Below are 19,205 nucleotides of genomic sequence, written 5' to 3' on the forward strand. Positions count from 1 at the left end.
ATTGTTGGCGTACCGCTGTAGGAGCTGTCTTGCTTCAGTTTCCTCTGCTGCTTCAGCTGTGGTGTCAAGAAATGCTCCGTGCTCCGCCGATAAGCTCTGACCTTCAGGTCTTCAGAAAGTAACCTGGATATTGATCTTGGGGCCATGTTGAGCTCCCATGCCATGATCTGCTTCCGGAGTGGATTTCGCCGCACACGAGCAGCCACTGCTTTAACAGCTGCCACTGTTCTCACACTGCGAGGACGACCATCCCTTCGCCGGCCACGTACTCTGCCGGTCTCAGTAAATCGCTGGATTGTGCGGTAAACAATTTTTTTGCTGATTTTCAGAAGTTTCAGCAGTTTGAAAATCTCACTTGGTGAATTTCCACCCTTATGCAAGGCAAACTCTGCAACTCTATTTTTGTACTCACTCCATTCCATGCTTAAGCGAAGCAGATCCACCCGTTCTCTTTCCCTGTTCGACACACACTGGCCAGGGCTGACCTTGAGCTAAATTGTACCTTGCCACCTGCACAACAGGTTCTACAGTCAAAGCCAAAAGTTTGTGACAATATTTATGGCTAGACTAGGTACGTCTCTTGCCGTGGGACCTCTAAACTTCTCTTCCAGCCGAGGCCCCGGGGGCCCAGTCCGATACTGTTAATAGTAGACCCTATATATATACACACATGAATTACTAAATTTGTATACATACATTAATTACTATAATTATATTTTATTTTTCGATCAAATAATTGAAAAAAGTAGAGTAACAACTTATGTTGAGTACTCTGCATTCAGTGTTAATTAATTTTTCCTAAAATTGATTTTCATAAGCTGCTTACTAATTTGTACTCTTATCAATTTGGACAGTTCATAATGATTATTATCATATGACGAAATGACAAAGTTTCCAAATTGCCTGGGCGGTGTCTCATTTATAATGGATCCAATAGTGGTACAATGAAAATTTTTCTTTCCTTTTCATTTTTCTTTTTCTTTTCTTTGCTTTGTTTCTTTCATTTTTTCCTCGCATCTCTGCTTCACATAGTGCAAAGAAAGAAAAAAGTTATTTTCCAACTTTGCAAAGTTTCAGTAGTTAGATTTTTACCAAGCCGATCTCTTACCACGGATTCTTTAGTTAAAAATGTTATTTACATGAAATCCCAGGACTTCTATATGCACTTTATCACAATATCGTTAGAAATATTATAATAGATAATACTGAAAAAATAACACTAACAAAAAGATAGGAAAGCAGTGGCGTATATAGAATCTCGTCAAGGGGAGTTTCGAGTACTCAATTTAATTTCTTTTTAGAACAAGCGTTCACTGTTAAAAATCGTTGTGTTATTTCAACGACATGCCTATGTGTTAACGCGATTGTGTTAAAATATTACACAAACAGGTGGTTACAACCACTCACTCTTTATTTGAAGTTGTGTGTCAAATGCCGGTAGTTGAAATGACAAACAGACTGTGTGTTAAATTAACAGAAGTGTAGAACCTTTGGTGTTGTTTTCTACGTGATTGCCAAATATGATCGGCATCTAATTATAAAGCCTTATGAACTGAAGCTACAAACAAACATAATAGGAAGAAATACTTAAACAAATCCAGGTAATCGCAAAATTTCATCATGCAAACCGTGTGATGTGTTTTCAAGTTTTTTCATAATGTTTCTGAAGAAATATGCCAACAGCGAGAAACAACATGGTATTACTGTGTCTCTTCTACACTGCACTAGAGTTCACCGGTCAACACCAGGAACTGTGGTTCAAAAATGGCGGAAAACATTAGAAACACGATTAAGAAGCAAACATATTATAAGGATGTACTGTAGGTAAGAGTTTCCTATTATTCTTGAACAAGATGTTGGTAAAGGTTGTGTGGTTTCGCACCATCAGAAATACTTCCCAATAAATGTTGAGGAGGACGACAAAAAATAATAAATAAATAAATAAATAATAAAAAATAAAATAAAAAATGAAGATTTTCTAAATGAAGTGTTCTGAAGTTTACTATTCTTCTTTTAAAAACAGAAAAATTGTTACATCAACACCTCACACGGAGTTATTTCAACACCGAAATAGGTGTCGAACTAACAGAAGTGGAGTCGAACTAACACCGAAAACGGTGTTAAACTGGTGGTCTGACCTTGCGTTTTAACACAGGGAGTGTTGAATTAACACCAACACTTCGTTACATTCCTTTAACGTTGAATTATGACACAGATTGTGTGTTGAAATAATAAGAAAATGATGTTGAATAACAGAAGGACTGTGTTATATTGATACTTGACATGATGAAATATTAACACAAAATAATTAACACATTACACACTATGTTACTTTCTTCGTGTTGGTGCAACACCGCCACAAGTAATACTCAACACTTTTTCCCATACTACTGACCCTGATATGCTGTTGAATCAACACCAAAAATACTAACACAGGTCCGCATTTAACACCGCTCAACACCAGTTGTGTGTTAAAAACGTAACACCCCTGTGTTAAACGTCAACACCGCGGGGTCTGTGTTGAATTAACACCGCATAGTCTTAGTCACACTGGAACCACTGCCCTGTGTTAAAATTGAGTTGAGTTAACGCAACTATTTTTTAATGTGTAATTTCTGTATATACATGTTAATATAATAAATTTTTAATTTTACATACTATTTTGCTGAAGGAGTTTAAATCTCAAGACTCCATTGCGTCCGCCACTGTGGGAAAGAATACTAGTAGGAAAGCCAGCCGAGTCTTATATAACGATGGGTATTTGGACAAAGGTGATATGTCCATGATTTAATTATTGCAGGACACAAACTTCAAGGCATCTTCTAAATCAGAGGTTCATGCCAAACTTTGCTTTTATTAATGGAATATTCACAGGAGGTTCCAGGGTTGCCAACCATCCCGATTCTGTCGGGACTGTACCGATTTCTGACTTACTTGTCCCGCGTCCTGGCCGGACACTCCTCGGGATGCATATTATTTTGATTTATCGATTTTCAAAGTTAATTAATATTTACTGGGTCTTTTTGCAATGGAATAACTTATTCTTTTACGCTCATAGTTTTATGTATAGAATCATGAAAAAACAGTTAACAGCTCGTCTTTAATTTATAGTTATTCCCTAACTGTTTTGAGTTGATAATACAGCCGATTATAATGATAGTATATTCCACGCAGGAAAATAAAATATAAGGTGACGCATTCGTTCAGGTTCGTGCTATTCAGCTGATTATTAACATTGTTTTCAAGGACTCGCCCTACATGTGGTCGTCTCGCGGGGGGGGGGGGCTCCAACACCGATTGTCTTGTCCCGATTTTTTCTTAAGAAAAGTTGGCAGCCCTGGGAGGTTCTTTTGTTTTTATGCAATGTGCTACAAATGCAAAAAAAAAAAAAAAAAAAAAAAAAACACTTCGGACAATATCCATATCAGCCAAAACAGATTTTCCAAGAAAAATGGATATCTTTATCCGGATACCCGTCGATATGTATTAAAGGTGCCATCGAAGAAATGAAAAAAATACCCGGATTTTTTTTAAATTTTCAACCTTTTAAAGAATTTCAATATCAGTACATTCTACGAGAGGTGTCATGAGGGAAGAGCAGAGGGGCTATGCCTTTCTGAATTTGAGAAACATACGCTTTTTAATAAATTGTATGCTAATATACTAATAAAAAATTTGAATCTTATATAGGTGGACATCCCCCTCGCAAAACCTGAATTATTTCTACTGCTTTCTATGTTTTTTTATTATAACACGAAAAATGTCTTTATTCTGAAGAAAAAATAAAAAAGTCAGGGAAGATTGAGCATTCAATGATAAAGAGAAAAATATAATAGGTAAACACAATGGATTCTCTAGTTACAACCAAGTGTTTGTAGAGCTATGAGTAAAAACAGTGTCAGCATTAACTGTGTTGAAAATGTAATTGTTTTATGCACTTAGGTACTTTTCGTTGCTACCTTCGTTTCACAGGCCCAGGCACATAGTAGAGGTCTGCACGGGTCGGAATTTTTAGCCCGGACCCGGCCCGGCCCGTGAATTTACAATGTGAGGCCCGACTCGAGTCCGAAATATGTTTCAGTATTTAGGCCCGAGCCCGGCCCGAGCTCGTATTATAATCAAATGAGCCTGAAATAAGCCCGAATTACAGAAATTTAATAATTAACGCAAAATTGTATTTTTATTTACAGCAATTAGAGGTTTAGTTCCGCAGTTGTGCTTTAAAAGTTCTCTAGAGAAAACGGTGCAATATATATATCGTTGTACAGTATATTTACAAAGTTAGACCTGAAAAGACCCATGCTTGTATATCTAAAAATTCACGGCCCGAGCCCGGCCTGGGCCCGAAGTAATATATGTTTGGTAGGCCGGCGCCAGTGCAGACCTCTAGCACGAAGCCAGGATTTCGTAATAAGGAAGGGGGATCCGTGACGAAATACTATGGTTATCACACTAGGGACTTGGTCATTCTAAATTATTTTACTTTCAATATATATTGGTTTGTTTAGCCAGGATTTCGAAATAGGGGGTGTGTGTCATGAAATAATGCGGTTATACACAAGGGACTCAACCAATCTAAACTATTTTACTGGTAACATACCCATATTGGTTTGATGAGACAATAAAATGAAGATATGCTAGTAAGTATTTTAAGAACAAACTATGAAGAAATCTCCAGTAAAAGAATATAAAAAAAATATTTAAAAAGATATAGTCTTCCGAGGCCAATCGAACTCGGTTCTCCTTGTCTTCTTTCTTCTTTTTTTTTCTTATCTTCGTTGAATGCCGTTAAGGATAGCAATGCGATCTCTTTTAGCAGTAAAGACATCCTATAAAATAGATTAGCGTTGCTGTGAAATTGAAAATTTCTTTAACAAGTGTAACTGGAATCTATGTTGCCATGCTCATATTATTGGTGTTGGGGGCATTTCTTAAATTCTACCTGAGACTCTAGCTTTATATTTTTAATACTAATTCTTCATTTTCTCGTTTCTTTTTGTTTCATTCTTGTTTATTTTTTCTATTTCTGGTCTCGAAGGGGGAGGGGGGTCGGAGCCCCCGGACCCACCCCTTTGCTACGTGCCTGACAGGCCCCAAGCATGAAATGTCATATTTCTTTTAATGTAAGAATGATAACTTAAAAATACTGATAGTTTGTTTCTCTTTCCATTTTTCGAAAAGAATAACACAATTATAAAATATGGATTAAAGAACCACCATCGACGTTTCAGATTTTCTGTAGGGTATACTTCAGTGCACAGAGGATGAAAGAGATAGGTCTACTGGTAATCCACGTTGAGCACAACCGGATATATACTCCAGGGTATTTCTCCTGGACCACCTATTCAAATCATTACTATTCACCACTATCTCTTTTGAGAACGTTATACAAACAGGGGCGTCATTTAGGGTAGGCAGGAGGGAGCAATTGCCCCCCCCCCAAGAGTTAGAGGAATATTATACTTTAATCGATTGTTTACTAATATACTAGTACAAAACGTAAAAATCTCATGTCGGTAGTGTTCTTGCCCCCCTCAAGCGAAGTCTGAAATGACGCCCCTGTATACAAATGTGATTTTTGAGCTTCTCTGTGTAATTTATGCGTGCGTGCGTGTGTGTGTGTTGATGTGGATGTATGTCACAAAGAAATTGCAATTTATTTTTAATGGGAAACGTAATTTATATCGATAGTTAGTATTATAATAAAACTGTATTCTATGAGATATATTTTTAGTGACAGAGCGGCAAACTATCCAATTATATGGAATTTAAAATATATAAAAACTATCATCTTACAGCCTCTAATGTCCTATTTATGCTTTCACTTCATTCTCGAGTGTACAATTATTGTTGACCGCGTACACTTTTGCAGATAACACAAGTGTCTTGTGACAGTGCCTTTTGTACTTGTGTTCACGGGTTCAATCTCCATTGAGTGTTATTTATCAAGTTTAAGTCAGTTCATCAAGTTTTGTCTTGAATATATCCAAAATAATGAATATAAATTAATTATTTGCTGAGCAAAACTATATATTTTCATTAAAATTCAACACGTGTTACAGCTTTCGCCAACTAACTCTTTGGCTTCATCAGACATTATGTGATGTGTTATCCTGTATCACATAGTGTCTGATGAAGCCAAAGAGTTAGTTGGCGAAACTAACACGTGTTGAATTCTAATGAAAATATATAGTTTTTCTCATCAAATAATTAGTTTATATTTAATTATAACAAAGCAAACCTTCTACTTATGGAAAATACCAAAATAATTATTCAGAATCCACTTTAACCATTAGATTTTGTTTTATATATTTTGGATAGTAAAAATGGATAGTAATTAATCAACTCCAATAATTCCTGATTGTTGAATCAATATTATTTAATACCACATACCAAGTAACACAGTACTTAAAACCACCGAAACTGCATTTTATATAATTGTAATGTATATTTTACGAATTTTTGTTTATGATCCATTACATTCTTCTTTTACTGCTCTGTTCGCTAACAGAAAATCACGCTTATTTTCTTAATAACTATTACTACTACAATAATAAATTATGACTAAAATAGTTGATTTCAAGAGGACACCGTTTTCGTTCCCAAACAAATTATAACATGGGCTTCCTGCTGAACTCTCCACACTTTTATAGCTACATTATTAACCTTTGCTGTGGATTGTTTTGGGTTGGATCCCTACACGGATAGATTCGAATTCCCGTATTTCCCGTAATTCGGATTCCACTTCAAATATATCGCTTTCCATTTCTTTTCTCGTTTGCAAAGTTGTAGGCTTACTATGCATATATATATTCTGATTTTTATTTCGTCCTAACGATATGGACAGTTCTAAATTTTCGTATACTTTCGAAGTTTTCATACAACCCTTTCATACAAGAACTTACTTAACTCTTTCTCTTCTCGAAGATCTAAATAAAAATTCTATGATATTCATAAAGAATAAGAGATTGTCGAATACTTTTTAATTTTTTCTGACAATTTCCAATAATCTCAATGGTTTGCAGTTGAAATAGACTGAAAATGAGGGAAAACGTTCTTCCTAATTGATTGATTGTATGTTATTGGGGACGTCAGCACTGAAATTATTTGTCCCCGTCACGAACGTTGTCCTCAATTTTATACATTATCCTGAATATATAGTAAGATGGATCACTAGATGTTGTCGCAGCCTTTAATATCCGCACGGGCCGCGGTTTCTCAGTGGTAGAGCGTTCACCTCTGGCGCTTGGGGTCTCGGGTTCAAACCCTGCTTCCGCCAAGTGAACTTTGTGGTGGACAAACACCGTGTGAGTGAGTTTTCTCGGGGTTCTCCCGTTTCTTCCCACTTTCTTCATTCCACCATTTCATTCATTACTCATCATCACCGTCTCCTTTAGCCTAATCGGCATAACCCTGAGACGTAAAACTAAAAAAAAAATATCATTTCATTTCTTAATATCCGCTTCTAAACTATGCAGGAATAGTGCGACGTTGTCAGAGAGTGGCTAGTTTCACTGGTGCCACATAAGTAACAAAGATCGTAATCATGCAATTCTGCTTTACTGGATGAACTTTTTTATTTTTCATTTATGTGTTATTAATATTTAAAATTTATGAAGAAAAGTATTGCAACAGAACCTAATACTATATTTCAAAAGCAAAAATTTCTTATAGGGTTCGGTTAGCTATTGAATGTTTTAATAACATAGGATTTTCTGGCGGTTTACTATACGTTCTTATTATTATCTGTAATTATATATTAGTAAACTAATATTTTTCGCTCAAGTAAAGAATAATAGCATCGTGAAGTGAAGTAATAGCAGGAATTTTTGTTTTGGGGATAAACATTTTAAGTGTAAGTAATTTTGAAGCTGTGACGTAAGTGAAGATATTCTTATTGTTATTCTTATTTCCTTATTATTGTATTATTATTATTAGACCCTATTAAAACAGTTTTAGCAGTATACATAATGAAGAACAATGTTATAGGGACATTATTGTACTTCTCCCTGTCCAGTCTTATAAGCACGCCGTTAAGCATGCAGTATGCTTTCCTCCAGTCACATTCCGTAAAGGATTTCGCAAAATTTGCATCTCGTAAGGCTACGTAAAGAACGTTGGCGTTGAGTTGATGCAAACCGTTAGGGAACAGACGCATAGCCAATTCTTTCTGTGTACTAGAATCGCAATCCTAGCTATTGTCGTAGTTCTTTCAAAATAGATTGACGTCTTTCTATTCCAAAATTCTAAGTCGTCTAACGGAAAGCCAATCTTTTTCGATTGTGTTTTATCCATGCCCGTACGGAAAGAAAATCCATTTCCTCCAATAGAGAAATTACCCCGAAATTTTCAACTCGTGTGTGTTCAGCAAAGTTACGTTTTATAAATGGAATGCAGTATACGTACTTCCCTTTCACTAAAACTTGAAAATCCCTCTGAAAGTCAGGAAGACTGCATAAAATACTGACTATTAAGTTTAATTAGCAATTAAGAACCAACATGTTACGCTAACAAATAACATAATATTTGTTAATTTTGTCGAGACTAAGAGAAAAAAATAGTGTATTTACTGTAACTTTCATAAATTGTTAAAATCATTAAAATCATGTGACATATCAGCTCGAAAAGCTTTCCGAACGTAAAATATAAATATTTCAGGTATGGTACGCTGCGCTGTGTCTATTCCACGTGTTCCTATTTTGCAGAATCCTGTTTCGCAGAATGGAGTTCAAACCTTTTTTTTTTTACTCTCACTGTTGCCATGTTTCGAAGAACAGAAAAATAACCAATGCGTGTGTTTGTTTTTTTACGTAAGTTTGTGGAAATCCCGTACTTTACCAGAAGTACGCCGGTATTTGTATTACATGTTGAGAAATTGATTCCATCCTAATATCATAATCACATATACAAATTGTAAGTAACAAACAAATTATTTCATAAACTATTGAGAAAATCAAGATGGTTGGTGTATCAGCACACTGTAAAGTGAAAGGAACGAAAAGATAGAGATGGATAAAACATTTAAAATTTGTTCACGTGTATTTTCATAGTTATATACATTGGAAGTAGTGCTCTCAACGGGTCGGGTCGGGTTGGGTTGAAGACCGACCCGACCCGACCCGTGACCCGAATTGACCGACCCGACCCGATAACCCGACCCGACCCGACTGACCGGACTAACCCGACCTGACAACCCGACCCGAATAACCGGACCGACAACCCGACTCGAGCTGACCCGACCCGACAACCCGACCCGAGTTGACTCGACCCGTTTGAGAGCACTATGATCACGACACTGGATGAACGCCAAAATGCACTCACATTGGGAAACTAGTTTTAAAAGCATAATTTTAGAAAATAAAGCATAAAGCATAATTTAAAATATATAGCACAATTCTTGGAAAATTCTGTTTAACTGAAAGTTTAACATACTGTGTTAATATTTTTAAAGCCAATATTTACAATGCAAAATCATTGAGAACATAACAGTGCAACAATGAAAAGCTTATTTTCATTTCTGTAAACTTTTCGGTGTAATCCTTTGATGTGGAGAAAAGAAAAAAGTAAAAGAAGAAATTTTTCCGCCAACAATGAATAGTATGCAAGAACTCCATACTATATTGTTACAGTGACGACGCCAGCTTTAAGTTCTTAGGGGGGCAAAGGAGGGGCAGATACATTTTCGGGGGGCGGCTATTTGCCATACCAAAAATGACATATTTATTACGTTTGACTTATTTTACATTACATTGTGTATTTCGTTGCTGTTTTTATGTTAGATCTATATGATTATAAATTAAACTTATTTCAAATAAAATTTGTAACTAACAAATAAGTAACGTCTGCACATGAAATATTTTTCAATGAAACTTTTGAAGCCTAAACATAAATTGAATTACTTTCGCGTATGCTACAAGTGACACATTCGTCTATATGCTACGTCTCTCTCTCTCTCTCTCTCTCTCTCTCTCTCTCTCTCTCTCTCTCTATATATATATATATATATATATATATATATATATATATATATATATATATATATATATATATCAGTGGCGTATTTACGATTTTCTTTCGGGGGGGGGCTTTGCTAACTTTCGGGGAGGGCTTTGCCTGAAAATGTGAAAATTCTGCAAGATATTTCATATACTTTACTATAGTAAGTAAGATTTCGGGGGGGGGGGGCTTAAGCCCGGAACCCCCCCTAAATACGCCACTGATATATATATATATATAGAGAGAGAGAAAATTTACGAGGAGCTGCTGAAAATGTCGTAGTCCAATCCAGAAGGAGTGTAGGTACTAGGTAGAAAAATGAAACCGTAGTTTAGAAAAACATATCTCTGTATGTACAAATATAAATTTTCATATTAATAATGAAATTATTATTGTTTCTCAGGCCTCTGAAGTGATTATGTGTGTCCAAACAGATAATTTCACGAACATCCAGATCCTTACTATTATATCATTTTTGTTCCACCAAGGAAAGTCACCGAAGTAAATTAATTAGGAAATCAGTGAAACACCACGGGACTCTCCTCCGTTATATATAGTGATGAAGAAGTAAGTGGCTTAGTATAAACATAGCAATTTCTCAACAAATTATGCTTTACATCATGGATGATTAAAAGCAATGACTCTTCCTGGAATCATGGATGCAATTTGTGACATTATTCTTGAAAATTGCAGCATTTCAGCCAGTGGTGGATATAGCCCGGGGCCGGAGGGCCTAGGCCACCCCAGTTTTTGTGTGACAAAAATAATTTAAGCTATTTATATTTATTATAGTCTGAGGTCTGCACCCCGCTTTCTCAGTTTTTACCTTCTCAGCAAAACTCGTGTCAGAGATTCTGGGCATTTCTTTGGAACTCGTCGGTAGCATAATTCAGAATGGCTTGGGTATGCGCAAGTTCTCGGCATAATCGGTTCCCAAAAGTTATGTCAGGAGAATAAAAGGGTAACGGCATTAAGAGAATTATTCTTCCAATTTGACCGTAATGCTGATCAATTTCGCTGACGAATAGTAACCATAAATGAAATATGGTTGTACCACTATGATCCTGAATCGGAACAACAGTCAATGGAGTAGTAGCACTCATTTCTCCATCGCCCCAAGAAGTTCAAGACACCGAAGTGGATTGAGAAACTGTTTGGAACATTCTTCTGGTATAAGTATGGAGTGGTAGACTACCTCCTCAATGGTCAGATATTTAATCCAGAATCTCTACATTACTTACAAAACTGAAAGAAAAATTCAAAGTTCAACGCTGCGGAAAATGAAAAGAAAGGAATTCTGTTCCTTCAGGAGATTACACCTGTCCATCAAGCCCCTGCGAACATAACTGACATTGCATAATCTAGGATTTCTATGTCTAGATCATCATTCTTATTCCGCAGATTTAGCTCCGTCTAACTATTACGTGTACTTATTTCCCAAACTTAAATAACACTTGAAAGACGCCATTTTAGATCTGATAGGGGTAGAGCTACGAACAGTGGTGCGAGGAAAGCTAGATTTTTTTAACTTTTCTGCAAAAGCTGGAGCACTGTACAAGGTAGTATATTGACTCTCGGGGGAAGAGAAGAAGAAGTAAAACTTCACCAATCCACGTGCACTCCTTCTGGGTTGGGCTACGAATTTTTCAGCAGTTCCTAGTCAATATGGTAGACGTCACGTCAGTACTTTGAAACAAAATATGTAAAGGAGCACTAGTATAAACCAATTACTAACTAAAGATCAGCACTCTGACAATACATTTTATTGGGAATCAATTTCATTCCATAATTTTATTATTATCATTTGCAGGAAGGGAAAACACAACTCTTTTTATCTTCTTCGAAAAATTAAGCCCTGGTAGTTGCAAACTAAGCTGTTATAAGCACATCCTCTGAATATTGGAAGCCGAGAATAATGTTTCAGAAAAAAGAAGTTTTAAATAAAACAAAATATGAAACTGAAAACTTCAAACCTGGACAAATACAAACAAGTTACGTAACTGGTTTTACCTTTCTTTTGTTTCCAATCGAAGTTGATCCAATGAGAAGAAAACAAGTCGACCAAATCTACTATTGTTCGCTAGACACAATTATTAAAAATCATAAGAAAGAAGTATAACTAAAATTTACCTCAAAAGGGGCTAAATTAGAAAACAGAATATGCGTGCATATCCAGACGCTCAAAGAAGAAAGCTTGAGGATTAATCTGCCACATAGTAAATTCATGGAAAGTAGACTACAATTTGTCAATGAGATTGGTTATGATACTGATATATAATACTACATGAAGAATGTTTGAAGATTGTACGAGTCTGGGGGGCAGTCTAGGTGGCAGTCAGGGGGGGCAGAAGTAGCTACTAGTGGGGCGCTCGCCCCCTTGCCCCCCTCTGGCGTCATCACTGTATTGTTATGTTTACTTTTTGAACTTAAGCACTTTCTGTACTTTTTGGTGGCATCTTTTACTTTCCCTTTCTGTATATATGTACCTGTAAGGCGCACACAAATGATAGAAAAAAATTATTCGAGCAAAGCACATCTCTTTACAATGAATTAAGTAGAAAGTTCATTAAATATGAGAGAAACTAGTTGCAAAAAAATATCAATAAATAGATCAAGATATTTAGAATATTTAATGTATAATAAATATACATTATACACGATTAATGTAAAATAATCATTGAAATTAACAATAAAGCATAATTTAAAAAAAGCATAATTAAACAAGAAATAAAGCATAATGTGGGTTGCTCTAACAATTAAGTTGTATGAAGACGATAAGAAAACGAAAGCTGATTCCTTAACGAATTTCGTTGATCTTCTTTGTGTCTACAAAAACGCATTCCTAGAAACCTACAAGCTAGATATCATCTCTGTGATTATGTCAGTTTCTAGTGCTACATGTGAAAGGTCATTCTCTTCTTTGAAAAGATTAAAGACTTGTATACGCAATTCAATGACTCATGATAGGTTGAAAAACTTAGTGTTACTTTATATTGAGAAGAAAATTGCTAAATCGTTAGACCTTTAACAAGTTGTGGATATGTTTGTTGTTGCCCACACGAATAGAAAGATCCTCTTCAAGTAGAGGCATGAACCTATAAGTTATTTTCTTTACCTGTAAAAGTGTATTTGCTTCCACTTAAGTCAACCAGCTACACATATTTTAAACGCCATGATTAAATAATTATTTACTTATATTAGAAATCAATTGCATTAATGAATCGTAGTTGTTTGAGGTACTAAATTCTTATATTTTCACTGTTTTCCAAAGAGTAAAATCATGAACAATAAAGATGGAAATATTCACCTTGAATACACACACACACACACACACACACTCTCACACACACACACACATATATATATATATATATATTGGAGATGTCCCCCTCAAAATCCTCTTGGGCCCTTCATTGCCCCCCCCCCCTGAAAAAACTCTAGCTACGCTACTGGACACCATGCACCAGAGATGAATTCTCTACCACTGAGCCACCACGGCCCTGCTTGGGCTTGGTCGTCCATATCCAATATCTCTTTCGGCGTTGCTTAAACAACTTCTAGTTTTGTTCTAAATCCAGACTCCATATTGGCGTAGATATTAATATTACAGTCGATTGGTAAAATCAATCTTCCACATTTAAAAATTAAAGTACACACAAGTAGAAAAATAAGCATTTATCATAAAAACACTAGCTGTAAGTGTTCAAAATAGATTTATGGTTTCTATAAAATCAATTGAAAATTGCTATTTTTAATTAGGCACTAGTGAAAAACAGCAGCTTTCGACTCCAGCCGAGTTTAAACTCAACCTAAACTCAGTTGACCAAAGTGAACTGACCCGACTGACCCGACCCGACAACCCGACCCAAGTTGACCCGATTGACCCGACCCGAATAACCCGACCCGAGCTGACCCGACTGACCCGACTGACCTGACCCGACAACCCGACCCGAGCTGACCCGACTGACCCGACCCGATAACCCGACCCGAGTTGACCTGACCCGACCCGACCCGTTTGAGAGCACTAATTGGAAGGGATTTCGGACATTTTTTACACTTCTCTTCTGCTTATTGCAAAGCAAAAGTCAGTCATTGCTCACACCCATACTTCACTGAATCAAGAAAAATCTGAAGATTGTTGCTTCTAGTTTCATGTGCAAGAATTTATGGCTAATCTTGAACAAGCGTCAATAAACGCTAAAAGGGAAACATCCAGCAAGCGACATTACGCATTTGTTTCATTTTACCCAATCTACAAAGGTGCAAGATATTGGGTAGGCTCCACTTTACAAGGCTTGTAATGATGTGAGGAAATAGGAGAGCATGTGCACTTCCACTTGTTCCTCTTGAAGATATTCCTGATGCATTTCCATCTATACAAGACTATGCACCGGACATTACGGAGGCACAAGTTTTCCTAGACTACTTGGCGGACACCTATGTTTACGAACTTAATGCAATCTTTCATCCGTAAATACAGCATTATTACAGTTTAGTTTATATAGTTTATATAGTTTATATAGTTTATAGTTCTTCTCGTCTTCGTATAGTTTATATAGTTTATATATATATAGTTTATATAGTTAGTTTATATAGTTTATATACAGTTTAGTTTTTTATTGGATTTATTTGACTCCTTACGTTGTACTAATTATATTTTATTAATATTTGAGGGCATTTTAAACCAATTTGATAACAGCGAAAAAGCACGAACAATGGCTGCGTTTAGCCTTCCAAGTTTAATAGGAAGTCAACAGAAAGTCATCCCAATACGTTCATACAGATTCATTCTACTTTTGAAGCAAGAACAGTTTGAGAATGCGGCTGCTGAAAGCATGCAATTTAACTTTGCAGAGAAGATTGTGGAGTCGTTTAGGCAGTTGTACTCGGGCTCTTAAGAGCAGGCTAGGTCTGGCGAAGTTGGCCTTACTCAGTACTTTCATGCAGTATATCACATTGCATTCATTTGAATAGTTGAAATTACAATCCAATGAAGAGTTGCGCCTGTATACTAAATTTATTAAGGTTCATACCATTATTATTCAATGCAAATGACTTTTTTATTTATGTGTCTGTGCATTTGTAATTTGTTTTTGTTGCAGTAAATCACGATTGCACATTTGAGACAAGGCTGTATTGCGAGCTGTACCTCTTTAGATTTGTGTTGGTGTTTGGTTCCTTTAACCAAATATTTCTAACGTTGAGGTACCAAATTTTTTCACGAGATTCTGCGAAACAGGAATGAGTAAACTTGACAACGTTGGATAAGACATCATACGAAACATGATTCTGCGAAACAGGAAGTGACAGTCTATTCAATAGTGTTACCTATGAGACGAAACAACGTAATTTCTCATCTCGTCTGGTAAATTTTGTAGATGTCTCGTCTCCTTCTGATTCTCGATTTCTTTCTCATATGTTTTGTACATTTATGTACAAAATTTAAGCCCTGTTTTTTTTCTTAATTTCATTTACAAGCTATCAGAATTCTCCCACATCACAAGTGGTTTACAAAGAGTGTGATGTAGCAACATTTGAACCATATTGTCATAAAAAAAGGCCTTGTGTTTATCTTAAACACAAACTAAATACAACTTTTTTACAAGGCTGTCTATAATCTGTATTATAAATTAACAAGAAATGTTACAGTTTCGGAAGTATATCACTTCCTTCTTCAGACTACTACTCCAACTGAAATCATAAATAATATTACATCATTTGTTCTCCAATTTAAATTATTTATGATTTCAGTTGGAGCAGTAGTCTGAAGAAGGAAGTGATATACTTCCGAAACTGTAACATTTCTCGTTAATTTATAATAAAGATTATAGACAGCCTTGTAAGAAAGTTGTATTTAGTTTGTGTTGAACCATATTTAGTATTCGGGTATATTGTGTAATGATTTGCTTACTTGTAAACGTTGATAAACGCTTTCTTCGTTATGTTCGTACAACAACTTTATCAATTTATAGTTTTGTATTATGAATCATGTAACATTAAAACTTATTTGAAATTTAAGATCTGGCTGAACACAGTGGCGGATCTAGGAAGTAAAAACTGGGGGGAGATAGCCAGTACCCAGACTATGATAGGTATATATAAACTTTAAAAAAATATATAAATAATATCTTAAATTATTTTGTCACTGAAAAAACTGGGAGGCCTAGGCCTCCCAGGCCCTGGCCTAAACCGCTACTGGCTGAACAGTGTTGCCCACACTACTCGTGAAATTTTTCGTTCCGTTGCTTAACGTAGGGTTTTAAGTCTATAAGGAAAAGAACATTTTTTAATGATTTCTTTGGCCTAAACAAGATCGAACGTAGACGAGTGGTTAGCGCGAGCATTACACAATCGGGAAATCTCACGCTTAAATTTGAGGCCGGGCATCTTGACAGGTTTTCCTGTCTCACTAGGATACCGGTAATGCTGTTATGGGACCTTTAAAATATAAACCTTAGACGACTTCTGTACATTTTTTCTTTAATTCTTATTGTTAAAGTTCCGGTTGTAACTGAAACCTGCTAATAAGTGAATGCATACCAGTGGCTCCGATTTGAATTTGGGTCCTGTTAAGTTATGTGTGTTTCCTTGTCAGATATCATCTACAAGAACATACTGAAAATTTTAATACATAGGCTATGCGGAGGGAAATCGGACCGCCTCATGTCCTAGGCTCGGAGCATGTAGAATGTTTCTTTTTAACCTTTGTCTCTGCTTGCCAATGGAAGCAACCAATAATTCTATTGTGTTATATATTATGAAATTGCTCGTATCATGTTAGAAAAACATGTTTAAACTTGACGAAATCGTACTACTCATTCAGTATACTCCAGCATAGCAACAATAGTTTACTGTCACTACCCGGAAAGTTCAGTATGTGCGAACTGGAAAATTTCCCATCAAGAACTACAGTTATTTTCCAGATTAACAAGCGTTTTCTAGGGAGATTTCCAGAAATGTAAACATTCGTTTAGAACAACTTGGATAGTGAGAGGAAGCTAAGAACTGTTTGAAAATATTTTCTTCTTAATACTCGATTTATCATTATCACCTTTTCAGAGGAGGAGGAAAATTCGGTGTAGGAAATCTCGGTGTAAGAAAATTCGATTAGGAAAACTTGGTGTAAGAAAATTCGATGCACTGAAAATTTGGTATACGGAAAACTTGGTGTGTGGAATGTTAGGTGTAAAAAAAGATTCGTGGTAGTAGACCGTAGCATTTATTAAAAACTTAACTTTGAGGATAAATGAGCGTATTCGTTTTAAGTCCAAACTTTGTGCAGAACGTACTTTTACAATCCACTACAACAAATTTTAAAAAATTGTGATCGTGAAATAATTTGAATTCTAAATTTCTACGGATTTTAATATTTCATGACTCGTACATGACGAGCAATTAGTTTTGGATGTCTGCCCGTGTGATTTAGCGAAGCATAGAGGCCACTGCATTCTATTATGTACCAGCATTTAATTTGAAACTCAAGCTTTTATGCTGTTCTAGAATTTTCTACTTCCAAAAATAAATGTAGGTTACTGGAGGAGTAAAGTCAGTGGCGTCATTTCAGACTTCGCTTGGGAGGGGCAAGAGGGCCACCGACATAAGACTTTCACGTTTTGTACTGGTATATTAGTAGACATTCGATTAAAATATATCTATTCCTCAAACTCTTGGGGGGGGGAAATTGCCCCCTCCTGCCCTCCCTAAATGACGCCCCTGAGTAAAGTTGAAAATCGCAGATTTTTTAAAAAGAAGTTCTAACTATTTTATTTTTATTTTATAAATAAATATTTAAATCCAAATTCTTCAAATCTTCATAGTTTATTTATTTATCATATGTAACTGAAGTGTCTAGGTCTGATTGTAGGAAAAGTCAATATGAAGCCAATAGGGTTACAGTACTTGTTTAGCTTTTGCTTAAGCTCAACATACAATTGAGAAGGAATATATAACCAAGCCAATGCATTGATTTCTGCCTACTAACATCAATCTGTGGTTAAAACGAATATAAAAATAATTGTGTTAGAAGTAATCGTGGTGCAGAGAAGTCAGTAGATGGTGGAGATACTATATTATATATATATATATATATATATATATATATATATATATATATATATATGAAAGAAAGACTTTATAAAGACAAGGTAAGTGATATTTTATAAAGCTGTATATTTATTTTATGTTAACCAATTTGTTAACAAATAAAGTGGTAATTCTTCTATATTACTCGGTTATAATTTGTACGTTAACTAGCTTAATTCAAAAGTATGAATGACTATGTGCTGGTTCTACCGTTAAACCGGATAATTTAAATAAATTGTAAATTACGTTAAGTTCACATATTATTTGACAATATTTTACTTAAGTCAGTTCAAAATGTTGTGCTGATGTTATTTTAAACGATTAGTACACATTTTTATTCTCTTTATTAATTTTTATTTTGCAGGTACATTGGCAATGTCATGAGAAGTTGATTTGTAAAGCTCGGGTTCACATTGTAGGAAGTGCTTTCGTTAGAAGAGCCAACGATCATACCTGTCCTCCAAATCCTGCGAAAGTTGAAGCTGAGTATGCATATTCTGCAATGAAGGAGAAGGCATCAACCACAATACAAGACAACCAACGGATAGTTTCTTCGGTACTTGAGAACATGAGTGCATCTGCAGTGAATGAGCTTCCGCTATTAGCAACTATAAAACGAACACTAAAGTAAGAAATTTACATTTTTTGTGTGTATATTGTTATCTTAACTTTTTAGTACTGCTGTAAGTTTTCCATTATTTTTATTTTCCAAATAGATGTAAAATAAAAGTCAACTAAAATTTAGATTTTGTCCTTTTCGTATATTTGTGCTTTATATAGGAATATTTCCCCCCACAGGAATAAAAGAGCTGCTGTAACGAGTTCAATCCCCCTGCCAAGGAATTTAGGAGAGCTGGTTATACCAGAAGTGTATAACTATACAAAAGAAGATGAAAGATTTCTGATGTTCGATTCTGGAACGAATGATCCCGAAAGATTTATAATTTTCGCAACTGATAAAGGATTAGAACTTCTTGCAAAATCTCGTGAGTGCTATGCCGATTTAGTTATTTTACCAACTCTACCATGTACACTTTGTATCGTGACTCAGTGGCTCCTGTGGTTCATGCATTACTGACTAAGAAGTCGGAACAAGCTTACGTAAAGTTCCTCGAAGTGGTAAAGGA

The sequence above is a fragment of the Thermobia domestica genome, chromosome 9 (assembly GCF_964235325.1).
Source record: "Thermobia domestica chromosome 9, izTheDome1.hap1.1, whole genome shotgun sequence".
In the NCBI taxonomy this organism is placed as follows: Eukaryota; Metazoa; Arthropoda; class Insecta; order Zygentoma; family Lepismatidae; genus Thermobia; species Thermobia domestica.